Source organism: Mus musculus, chromosome 7 (assembly GCF_000001635.26).
Source record: "Mus musculus strain C57BL/6J chromosome 7, GRCm38.p6 C57BL/6J".
Taxonomy (NCBI): Eukaryota; Metazoa; Chordata; class Mammalia; order Rodentia; family Muridae; genus Mus; species Mus musculus.
Window position 1 is genome coordinate 46976405 of NC_000073.6, and position 11904 is coordinate 46988308.

An 11904-nucleotide genomic window follows, 5' to 3' on the forward strand; every position below is an offset into this window, starting at 1 on the left:
TTAAAAACGGCTAGCTATTTTACAGAGGAGTACCCCAGGTGTTGCTGGTTTTGAAGGTCTGAAGGGGTCATGGAGAGCAGCTGAGGCTTGGCACTGTGTAGCAGAGCTGGTGGCCCTGAAGCTAGTCCAGGTGAGGTTATTGATGAAAGTGCAGCCCACTTGCAGCAGAAGACCCCAGCATTTGGGAGATAGCAGTAACTATGGGAGGATCACCCAGAACTGTTAGCAGCAGGAGTGGGGTGGAGCTGCCAGAACCTAGAAGACATGCAAGCTATGTGCTGCACAGGCCAGAGCTGGAGAAGGTGAGAGTGGATTCCAGACACAGAAAATTGCATTTGTAGTTGTCTTTGTTTCCATTTTACTAAACATAGATTCTCTTCTCATACTATAGAATCTGAATACAAATTTCCCTACCTCTACTCCTCCAAACCTCTTCTGCTCCCCGATTCCATCAGGATCCACTCCATTTCTGTCTCTCATTAGAAAAAGAACAGGCTTCTGAGAGATAACAACAGAACATAGCACAGTAAAATATAATAAGATGAAACAAAAACTGTCATATTGAAGTTGGACATGACAAGCCAACAGAAAAATAAAAGCCCCAGGAGCAGGCACAAGAATCAGAGACTCTGTTAGTATATTTCAAGGCCTCTCTGTCTCTGTCTGTCTGTCTGTCTGTCTGTCTGTCTGTCTGTCTATACTGTTTGGCAGTGTCAGAATTCGTTTCCATCTGCTGCAGGAGGAAGCCACTCTTGTTTGCTTGCTTGTTTGCTCATTTGTTTTTCTAGTCAGAGTTATTCCCTGTAGCTCTGCTGACCCTGAACTCACAGAGATCCAACTGCCTGTTTCCTGAGTGCTGCAATTAAGGGTGTGAGGCGCCTCTACTAGGCAGAGGAAGCCATCCTTATGATGGCTGACGAAGGCACCCATCTATAAGAATAACAAAATGCCACTAAGAGTCAGTGTATTGTTACTTTCCACTGCTCTAGGTTCCCTGATTTCCCCTCAAACGCAACTGAATTCTGTGACTCGCAATTTTTCCCTCAGTCCTGTTTCTACTCATGCTTTACACCTGAACCACCTCCCATTCCCACTCCTCTTCTGCATCTGGGTTACATTACACACACACACACACACACACACACACACACACACACACACACACATACACAGAGGCAGACACACAGAGACATGCACACATGCAGACACACACAGACACACACAGAGACACACACATAGACACCACACATGCAGACACACACACAAACACACACAGACACACACAGACACACACACACACACATACAGACACGATCGAGATAAGAAGATAGACAGACATAGAGATAGATACGCATATAAGGGAAAACACATACCACAGTTGTCTTTCTGGGTCTGGGTTACCTTACTCCAGATGATTTTTTTCTTGTTTCTAAGTTCTAGGCATTGGCCCGAAAATTTCATGATGTCATTTTTGTTACCAGCTGAGTAATATTCTGTTGTGTAAATGTATTGTTATTCCCACTGAACGAGAGTAAAGACCATCACTCATACTCTTTTGTCAAATTAAGCAAGCTTTATTTTCTGTAGGACAGGGATATCTCTGTAAAGCAGGGTTTGGAAATATAGCATCGGCTACAGGAAAGGGTAAGGTTTATATAGTCCCCAAAACTGCAAGGCTAGGGAGTTTTCAAGGGTCAGGGGATGTCCCGAGGAATTTTGGTTACATAGAATTCAGCTGCACATTTCAAAATCATTTGGCAGAAAATCTTATCAGTGTCCATTCACAGTGTGATTCAGACTCCGTAGGATGGTAAGCCTGTCAAATTCTGCATACAGGCTTAAGCACTGTCCATTTGAATTTTGCAACCAACAGAAATGAACTTGTTTTAACCTTACAGCAAACTGGTTTCCATCCTTAAGATGGAGTCAGGCTGGTCCATTAGTACTGTATATTCTTTATCCTTTTTCCTGTTAAGGGTTACCTAGGTTGTTTCCAATTTCTGGCTCTTATGAATAGAGCAGCAATGAACATGGTTGAGCAAGTGTCTCTGTGGTAGGAAAAAGCATCCTTTGGGTAGTGGTACAGCTAGATCATGAGGAAGATCCATTCCCATAATTCTGGTTTTTGCTTTTGTAAGATTTATCTACTTATTATATGTAGGTACACTGTAGCTGTTTTCAGACATACCGGAAGAGGGAATCCAATCTCATTACGGATGGTTGTGAGACACCATGTGGTTGCTTGGATTTGAACTCAGAACCCTCAGAAGAACAGTCAGTGCTCTTAACCGCTGAGCCATCTCTCCAGCCCCCATTCCCATATTTCTGATGAGCCGCCCCACTGATTTCCATTTTGACTGTATGTTTTCACTCCTCCCAGTGAGGGAGGGGTGTTCCCCTTGCTCCATATCCTTACCAGTATGAGAGATATCACTCCTGTTATTGATCTTAACTACCCTGACAGGTATAAGATAGAATCTCAAAGTAGTTTTGACTTGTATTCCCTGATGGTTAAGGATGTAGAACATTTGTTTGTTTCTCAGACATTTGATGTTCCACTATTGAGAATTCTCTGTTTGGATTAGTACGCCATTTTAATTGGATTATTAGTTTTTTAAAAATATCTAGTTTCTTGTGTTCTTTTTATATTTTTGATATTAGGCCTCTATCAGATGTGCAGTTATCAAAAATCTTTTCCCATTCCCTAGGCTTCAGCTTTGTCTGAATGACAGTGTCCTTTGCCTTACAATAGCTTTTCAGTTTCACGAGGTCCCATTTGTTAATTGTTAATCAGTGGCTACACTATCAGAGTTCTGTTCAGAGAGTCTTCTCCTGTACCAATGTATTCAAGGTTGTTGGGGCCCAGGGGTTGCCTACAAACCACACTAACAACGATCTCAGTCAAACAGGGTGGTTTATTGAATGCACACCCTAAGACTGATCAATCAGGGCTGTAGCTCAGAATTTGAGGGCTGAGTTTATGACCTCAAACATTTTTCTATTTCCACTCATAAAGGCTAAAACTACAAAACCCACAATGATCTCTTACACAGGTGTTGGAAGTGCTGCCTGGTGGTCAGCTGTGACTCAAGCCATTTTAGACATAACAGTTCATATTGACCTTTAATTTGATGGTCCTATGTGAAGTTAAAATATCTTTATTTGCCTGTGATTTGATAGTGCTCAGAAGTGACCCTAAGAATTGCACTGGTGAATGCCAACCGTTGATAAATACTTTAATCGATGGGTTCTTATAGTTGCAGAGTTTCTTAAGATTAACAAACCTCATAACACACAGAACATAGAGGGTATGTAGTCAGCATGACCCTGCTCTAAGTCAAGTTATTTTTCTATGAAAATGACCGGTAGGTTTATCACAGCAACAGTATGAAGTAGTTGGCAGGCATGGAACAAAATGGCTACAGCTGTGCAATGGGGGTAGTCTTCAACAAAGGCTCACTTTCTCTTATATCAGGCTCATTGTATTTGGTATTATGTCCACTTGGACTTGAGTTTTGTGCATCGTGATAAACATGGATCTGTTCTTAGTCTTCTGCATGCAGATACCCAGTTTGACCAGTGCCAGATGTCTTTTTTTTTCCCAGAGTGAATTTCTGGTTTATCAAAAATTAGGTGTCAATATATGTATGAGTTTATGTCTGGGTCTTAAATTCAGTCTCATGATCAATGTGTCTGTTTTTATTCCAATACTATGCTCTTTGTATCATAACACTGTGTGTAGTACAACTTGAAATCAGGAGTGGTGAGACCTCCAACATTTCCTTTATTGTTCAGGATTTTTTTTTTAGATATCCTGGTTTGTTTTTTTTTTGTTTTGTTTTGTTTTGTTTTTGTGGTTTCCATAGGAAGCTGAAAATTGTCCTTTCAAGATCTGTGAATCAATGTATTGGGATGTTGACAGTGGGTTGCATTGAATCTATAGCTTGCTTTTGGTAGGCTGGTCATTTTTACTATGTCAATCCCACGGGTCCATGAGCATGAGAGAGCTTTCCATCTTCTTCAAATTGTTCCTGAAGATTTTTTTTTTAATCATAAAAGTGTTTTACTTGCTTGGTTAGAGTTACCCCCAAGATATTTCATGTTATTTGGGGCAACAGTAAAAGATGTTGTTTCTCTGATTTCTTTCTTAGTCAATTTGTTGTTTGTATGTAGGAGGGCTACTGATTTTTCTGAGTCTGTTTTGTATCCAGCTACTTTGCTGAAAGTATTTATCAACGGTTGGCATTCACCAGTGCAATTCTTAGGGTCACTTCTGAGCACTATCAAATCACATGCAAATAAAAATATTTTAACTTATTCTCTTCCAATTTTCTTATTGCTCTAGAACTCAAGTAATGTACTGAACAGATGTGGAGAGAGTGGCAGCCTTGCCTTGTTCCTGATTTTAGTGGAATTGTATAAAAGTTATGCCTGGTTCTTCATCCCAATCCCATGCTCCTAGAAATAAGACTCAGACTCAAACTATGTTTACAAATACCTTGGCTAAAAGCTAGGCTCTTCTCTGACTAGATCATAACTTAGATAACCCAGTTATTTTAACCTACGTTCTGCCATGTGGCTGGTTCCCTGTGTTCAGGTACTATGCATCTGTCTCCCCACATCTTCCCGGGCAGATCTTCCCATTTGGATCTCTTCCAGGATCCTCTCTGCCTCCCAGATTTCCCACCTCTCATTCTTTGCCCAAGCTGTAGGCCATAGGCCTTTTAACTGGTAGGTAATGCATCCATATAATACATAAGATACTCTCTCTCTCTCGAATTGCCTTGAGTTCCTCTCCATTTAAGTTGATGTTGTCTATGAGCTCTCTGCAAACTGCCTTGATTATGTTTAGGTATGTCCCTTTTATCCCTAATCTTTCCAGAAGTTTTCTCATGAAGAGGTGTTGGATTTGTCAAAGGCTTTTCCTACATCTATTGTATCATGCAGTTCCTTTCTTTCTGAATATTTGTTTCTCTGGTGGATTACAACGGTCGATTTTCTTATATTGAACCTGCATCTGTTGGGTAAAAAGCCTACTTGATCATGGTAGATGATCTTTTGGGTGTGTTCTTATATAAGGACTGTGTGGTGGTTTGACTAGGTTTGACTCCCATAGACTCATTTTTTTAAAAGATTTATTCATTTATTTTATGTATGTGAGTACACTGTAGCTGTACAGATGGTTGTGAGCCTTCATGTGTTTTTGGGAATTGGATTTTAGGACCTCTGCTCACTCCGGTCAACCCTGCTTGCTCCAGTTGGCTCTGCTTACTCCAGCCCAAAGATTTATTTATTATTATACATAAGTACACTGTAGTTGTCTTCAGACGCACCAGAAGAGGGCGTCAGATCTCATTACTGATGGTTGTGAGCCACCATGTGGTTGTCAGGACTTGAACTCAGGACGTTTAGAAGAGCAGTCAGTGCTCTTTCCCACTGAGCCATCTTGCCAGCCCGACTCATGTGTTTGAATGCCCATAGGGAGTGGCACTATTAGGAATGTGTGGCTTTATTGAAGGAGATATGGCCTTGTTAGAGGAAGTTTGATACTGTGGGGTAAGGCTTTGAAGTCTCCTATGCTCAAGCTAGGTCCAATGTGAAACAAATCCAGTCCCCTTCTGATGCCTCCAGATCAAAACAAAACAAAACAAAACAAAATAAAAAAGTGCAGATTTTGTTATTTTGAGACTGGGTCTTGCTATAGAGCTCTGACCAGAAGGGAATTTACTAAGTAGCTGCTGGCCTTGAACTCACAGCAACCCTCCTGCTTTAACCTCCCTAGAGCTAGGATTCTATGGCACCACATATGGTTCTGTAGTATTTATTTTAATGATTCAGATGTATTATTGCAGGAGTAGGAGAGAATGAGGGAAAGCAGGTTTCTTTTTTTTTTTTTTTAAAGATTTAATTATTTATTATATGTAAGTACACTGTAGCTGTCTTCAGACACTCCAGAAGAGGGTGTCAGATCTTGTTACAGATGGTTGTGAGCCACCATGTGGTTGCTGGGATTTGAACTCCGGACCTTTGGAAGAGCAGTCGGGTGCTCTTACCCACTGAGCCATCTCACCAGCCCGGAAAGCAGGTTTCTTATTAGTGTGTAAAGTATGGTTATCTTTAGCAAAACAGCACAAGAAGACCCTCTATAATCTGTATGTGTGGAGTTTTATGTATGTAGGAAGAACATTGGTAGAGGGTATACACCCTGCACCTAGGCATTATGTGGAGATCTTAGGTAACAAAATATGCTATATTTGACGAGGGAGAGACAGAGAGGGAGAGAGGGAGAGAGAGAGGGAGAGGGAGAGGGAGAGGGAGAGGGAGAGGGAGGGAGAGGGAGAGGGAGAGGGAGAGGGAGAGAGAGAGAGAGAGAGAGAGAGAGAGAGGTGTCTTAGCAAGCATCTAAGTTCCACGCTAGGGGCTAGATCAGAATGAAATACATGAAAAAAAGGTGTAGATTGAAAAGAAGGGACTTTTGTGTAGACCACTCATCTAGGATGTTTGATCATAAAAGGAAATTTGCCACAGGATAGTTTGGAAGCAAATCATTGTGTCAAATGGAGGTGGCTACTTTCTCTTCCTCCTCCTCCTCTTTCTCCTCTTCCTCCTCCTCTTTTAAAAGACCAGGAATTCCTGTGGCTTTTGATAATCTAGAAGAGGATCAGTGATGAACTGACCATGGTCATTGAAGAATGTGAGTACCTAATGCTTTGAGGAAGCCTCCCTCTTCTTCCAGAGGACCCTAGCTTCAAGATAGGAGAGGTCTTGTAGGGATAAAAATAGAGGTAGATGGAAGAAATGGGTTAGGGGTCCAAGGACAGGGTCCAAGCTTACTCTATAGAAAGCTTGAGGCCAGTTTGGACTACAATGAGACCCTGCCTCAAAACAATAGATGTATCATTTCCATAGACTTCAGTTTGTTTCATTGGCAGCTGTCATAGTGCCACACCTTTTCAAATCTGATCTTTAATCAGTAGTATGCCTGGTGACCCCTGGTACAAGTCATGCGGGCTTTCTGAACCTTCATTTCTCACTAGTGAAATGGGGTTATTTATAACAATAGTTCCTACTTTTTGGTAGTGCTGTGCATTAATGTACACAAAGAACTTATGGCCCAAGTACCTATGACATAGTGAATCCAAGTCACATGACCAATGATGTCACAATGCCTCCCTAGACTCCAGCTTCTTCATTAGAGAGTCTCAGATCCTTTGGAACCAAGGAATGGAACTAACATGCGACAGTCTGTCAACTGAAAGTTTCATGAGTTCGCTCCTTTGCCAAGATCTTGGCGAACAGTCCCTTACCGTGTGATTGAGGCTCAGAAATTATTTTTCTTTTGGTGATGATCGTGCTGGGCTGGATGCTTTTTGTTGGCCTTGCGACCTACATGGGCACATTTCCAGAGGCGATGGTAAGTATCAGCCTTGCATCCCTGATCTGGATCTCTCATTCCTAGGTCTGGCTCTGCCTCACATCCCATCTGGGATTTCTGACCAAGTAGGAAAGGGTTTTTACCACTAATTGGAAGTCAGGATGTGACAGAACGAAGCCAGTATATTCTCCTCATCTTTTAGGGCACTCTTCTTTGGAGGGGTTAGTGTCCCCTACTTCTGCTTAGATGTCACTTGTATCCAGGCTTTATGACATTTTTCATTCTGTTTGTTTGTGTGTTTTTGTTTTTTGTTTTTGTTTTGTTTTTACAGCGTTTTACACTGAACACGGTGACTAACTTAAACCAAGTAGATGAGTTTCTATTAGGGACATCGGGCTGGGGGTATAGTTTGAGTAGTCTCTCCCCAATCACCACGCACAGCGACTTTCCTTGGCATCAATGAGTGGGGCATGTCTACCCGTAATTTTCTTTCTGACTCAGCCTCCAACTCTAAAGTGGAAAGAGAGGTTGCCTGGTCAGGAGAACAAGGCACGAAGAAGGATCCAAGCTTTGGAGGAGGAGCTGCTGCTATGAGTGAGTCAGGTCTGTTGGTCTGGGTCCTTTGAGCCACACAATGCTCCAACACCGTGCAGGCTCAGGGGGAAGTTTTACCCTTGTGGGAAACAGGCAAACCATAGAAGGGGGATGGCTGGGGATGCAGGGAAGGGAAGAAGCCTGGGGGCTACTGCTGGGGCAAGCAGACTGAGGATGGGCAGTCTGTCAATAACGGTGCCTCACAGGCACCTTCTGAACAACTCCCATTCTTTCTCAAACCATATTAGTGTATGTTAACCATATAAGCTATTTTATCACGCATGTGTAATAACAATTATATTAAGGGCATCTACATATCCATGTATATGAGACTTTGATCCTGTTACTCCGCCTTTTTACTCTCTCTCATTCTCCTCCCTCATCTCCTTTCTCTTCCTACATAGAGTCTTTGTTCTCTCTCTTTTTTGAGACACAGCCCTGGCAGCCCTGGAACCCACTACATAGATCAGGCTAGCATCAAACTCGACCACAGAGGTCTCTACCTTCCTCTGCCTCCTGAGTGTTAGTGTTACAGTCATGTGCCACCATAGATGGCTCATACTGAAATGACAAAGGCACTGCCATCTTGTCATAACTTTCCTTTGCAGCTGCTTAGATACTTCTTAGCCTTCTACCCACCCAACCAGCAGCTGCATCTGTCTTGGCAACACCTTTGTAACCCTAAACATGGCCTAGACATATTAAAAAAAAAACCCTGATGCTTGTGCAAGCTAAAACATAAAACTAAAATAACTAAGAGGCCATGCAAATCAAAGATAATTGTCATTTGGTATCTGGAAAACAGTGCTGAATTTTGCAAGAAAACATGTTACTAGGCTACTCCAAATCACTGATGTGATCGGCCCCCCTACTGATGCAATTGTGGCGTTTGTCTTTAAAAACACTGGACACCTGAGCTTGGGCACTAAGAGACATTTTGGAGGCACAAGCCCACTCTTGATCTGGTCATTAAAAAAAAGACTCTTAGAGTTTTAAATGGCTGGCATTAGCTTGCATAAGTCACTTCAGGATGAAATGGCCTGTCTGTCTGAAGGTCTGTGAAACAAGAATTAAGATAAACTTGAGATTAAGCCCTAACTTTGCAACTGACTGAGAGAACTTGAGAGGTTTAAAATCTTCCGAAAGTCCATTTCTTCACTGGTACAACTGGAGATATTTTGATCCTTCACTATTTTTGTGAAGGTCACATTTGGGAATCTATGTAAGGTGTTTAGTGCAAAGCTTGAAAACTAGTGAACTACAATTTATTTATTTATTTATTTTATTAAAAGATGTATTTATCTATTATATGTAAGTACACTGTAGCTGTCTTCAGACACACCAGAAGAGGGCATCAGATCTCATTACGGATGGTTGTGAGCCACCATGTGGTTGCTGGGATTTGAACTCAAGACCTTTCGAATAGCAGTCAGTGCTCTTAACTGCTGAGCCATCTCTCCAGCCCCTACAAATTTCACTAAGTGAAAATGAGAACCTGTCAGTGAACTTTGGTGACAGTGGTTGGGCCACCCTCAACATTGCACAATCACCTCATTGGTGTGTGTGTGTGTGTGTGTGTGTGTGTGTGGTTTGAGCCAGACCTCAGTGTTTCTCACACTCCTCCCACGGGGAACAGAGGGCGACACCCTTTCAGCAACCCCTGGTCTGGGCTTCCAGCCATCCAACCATTTCATTCAGATTATTTTATTTTATTTAGAGCAGTGCCATTTATAAATAAAGACTACTCTTCATAGTCTTAACATGCTGAATCAAAAGTAGAAGGATTTGGGGGGAAAGTACCCCAGAAGGCAGGGGATGGTAGCCCCAGCCTCAGGTATAGTAAAAGCAGGAGATGGTAGCTGCTGGTCTTTGGCTCTCCCTCAGCCCCACTGGTTCAAAGGATCACATTGTGCGGGTGTAACGGAAGAAGTGCCATCTGTTTATTGAGTCACTGTTTATTGAGTTATGTGACTCTAAGCCCGTGTGCCAGCCGTGAAAGAGCCCCAGCAGCAGCTCCTATCTTCTTTTTGCTCCTTTCCCAGGGAGGTTTCTAGGAGGTTTAAGGCAGCAAGATGGGGGCTGGGTATCATTTCACAAAATGTAAGACTTTTCTTCCTTGGATAGCTTAACAATAGCTAAACTGCTGTCTGCTTAGTTTGTTAATCCTACATGGCCCCCAGATCAACCCAGGTGGTTCTGATTTGTTATTCACAGCAATCCTTTTCTGTCTTGAATAGTTTAAGCAAATACATAGCTTGTGTAAATGGCTTATTAAGGTTCTAAACAGGAGTGGGGGTAGCTCCTTTTCCAACTTTCTTTCATCCAAACAAACCTAACATCCTGGCCAGCCTTGGCCGCTCTAACCCTTGAGCCCCCCAACTCCCCATGTCATAGGAACTGATGTCACAATTAGTGTCTGAGTCTGGCCTCTCAAAATGGCCATTTTAGTTTAGACTAGACCTCAAAGTTCACCAGTCAGGAAGTGCCATGCTGGGCCACCCACCATCTGGTCTGGAATGAAGCCAGGGATCCCCAGGACTCTGCAGATAGATCCAGGCCTTCCAATAACCAGCCCGCCACCAGCAGCCAAGGCGGCCCAGAATGATCGTTGTCTTATGGATGGTTCTCATTGCAGGAACGATGTGGAAGGGATATAAATATCCCCCAGGAGGGGTAAGTGGACTTCTTTACTGCTGTAAGTGACTTCTTTACTGCTGGTGAGTCCCCAGCATTAACACAGGAAGCATGACAATCTAACCCTTAGTGACTTTAGAAACAGATTCTTTCCAGTTTTTTTTTTTTTTTTTGAGAAAAAGTTCCCAGTAATTTACCTCCTCCTACTGTGGGCTACTCAGAACTGGGAGCTTGCCAGGTTTCTTTCACACACAGCCCAGGATGAACGAGCAATGGAACCAAGGCTGCCTTGGTCCTCCTGCTGACTGCTCCTGACTGCTGAGATTATGTGGTGCTGGGATCCGACCAGGGCCTCCTGCATGGTGGGCACCTACTGTCTGAGACACACCCTCAGCTTCCCATGTGTTTTCTTATATTTATTTAAGAATGGAGGTAGAGAGTATTTGTGACCCAGGGTCAACATTAATGTCTGTAAAGCTGACAGGATGTTTAAAATGTTTAGCTGGCAGCATTATTTTCGAGATCAGCCCACTTCTGCAAACCTACCAGTGGTCCTGGTGGCAGACATCTCTGCACTCTGTCAGATCCCCACAGGGCCGAGCACCTCCTGCTAACAGGATCAGACTGCTCCACACCTAAGCAATGCTAGAGCCTCCTGACATATGCTTTTTTCCCCCCCAGACCCCTCTGGAAGTAAACAAAGATGACCCTGGTGAACCAATGCAGCTGTGAAGATCACCCAACTGCACAGTTCCTGTTGTAGGTTTCGCATAAAGTAATCGCACATTATTTTGTCATATTCTGTGTAGTTACCACACTTTTTAAGAACAAAAGCAACATTCTAATAGAGAATGAGGGCGAGTGGGCAGGTGGGCATGAATGGGAGATGGCCACATTCTGTTTGTTGGAGCCTCTAAGACTGAGACAACTAGTTTAAATTGCCCCTTGTTCTGTAATCTTAATGATTTTTAGGCCCAGTTTCCAAATAATATACTCCAAGTCCAGGGTCCAGAGGTAAAAATTACCCTGTGCAGGGATGAAGAGGGGCAAGGGGATCTGTGTGTGGATGACTCGTTCCAATTTGAGATGCTAAAGTGAGCTTTTAATCTTCACCTGAACCCATTAAAGCTGGGTGTTGGCCTCATTTTACCAAGTGACCAAAGAAGCGAAGAGGCTCAGGCGTCTTGCTTGCCAACACAGGAGATTCAGACACAGGATTTCACCAGGAACACCACCCATGCCTTATGTGCTAACTAACGCAATGGTCAAACAGCACTTGCTGCCTAATTACCTCCCTCCCC

The 11904-nt window shown here is 42.9% G+C and overlaps 1 long non-coding RNA gene across 1 annotated transcript; it reads left to right on the plus strand.

The window, feature by feature from the left end:
* Positions 1-227: 227 nt before the first annotated feature.
* On the plus strand, positions 228-11399 carry Gm9999 (predicted gene 9999). Its single transcript, NR_033461.1, has 5 exons — positions 228-302; positions 7178-7414; positions 7877-7978; positions 10605-10642; positions 11285-11399. It is a non-coding gene; the product is annotated as a predicted gene 9999 (long non-coding RNA).
* The last annotated feature ends 505 nt before the right edge of the window (positions 11400-11904 follow it).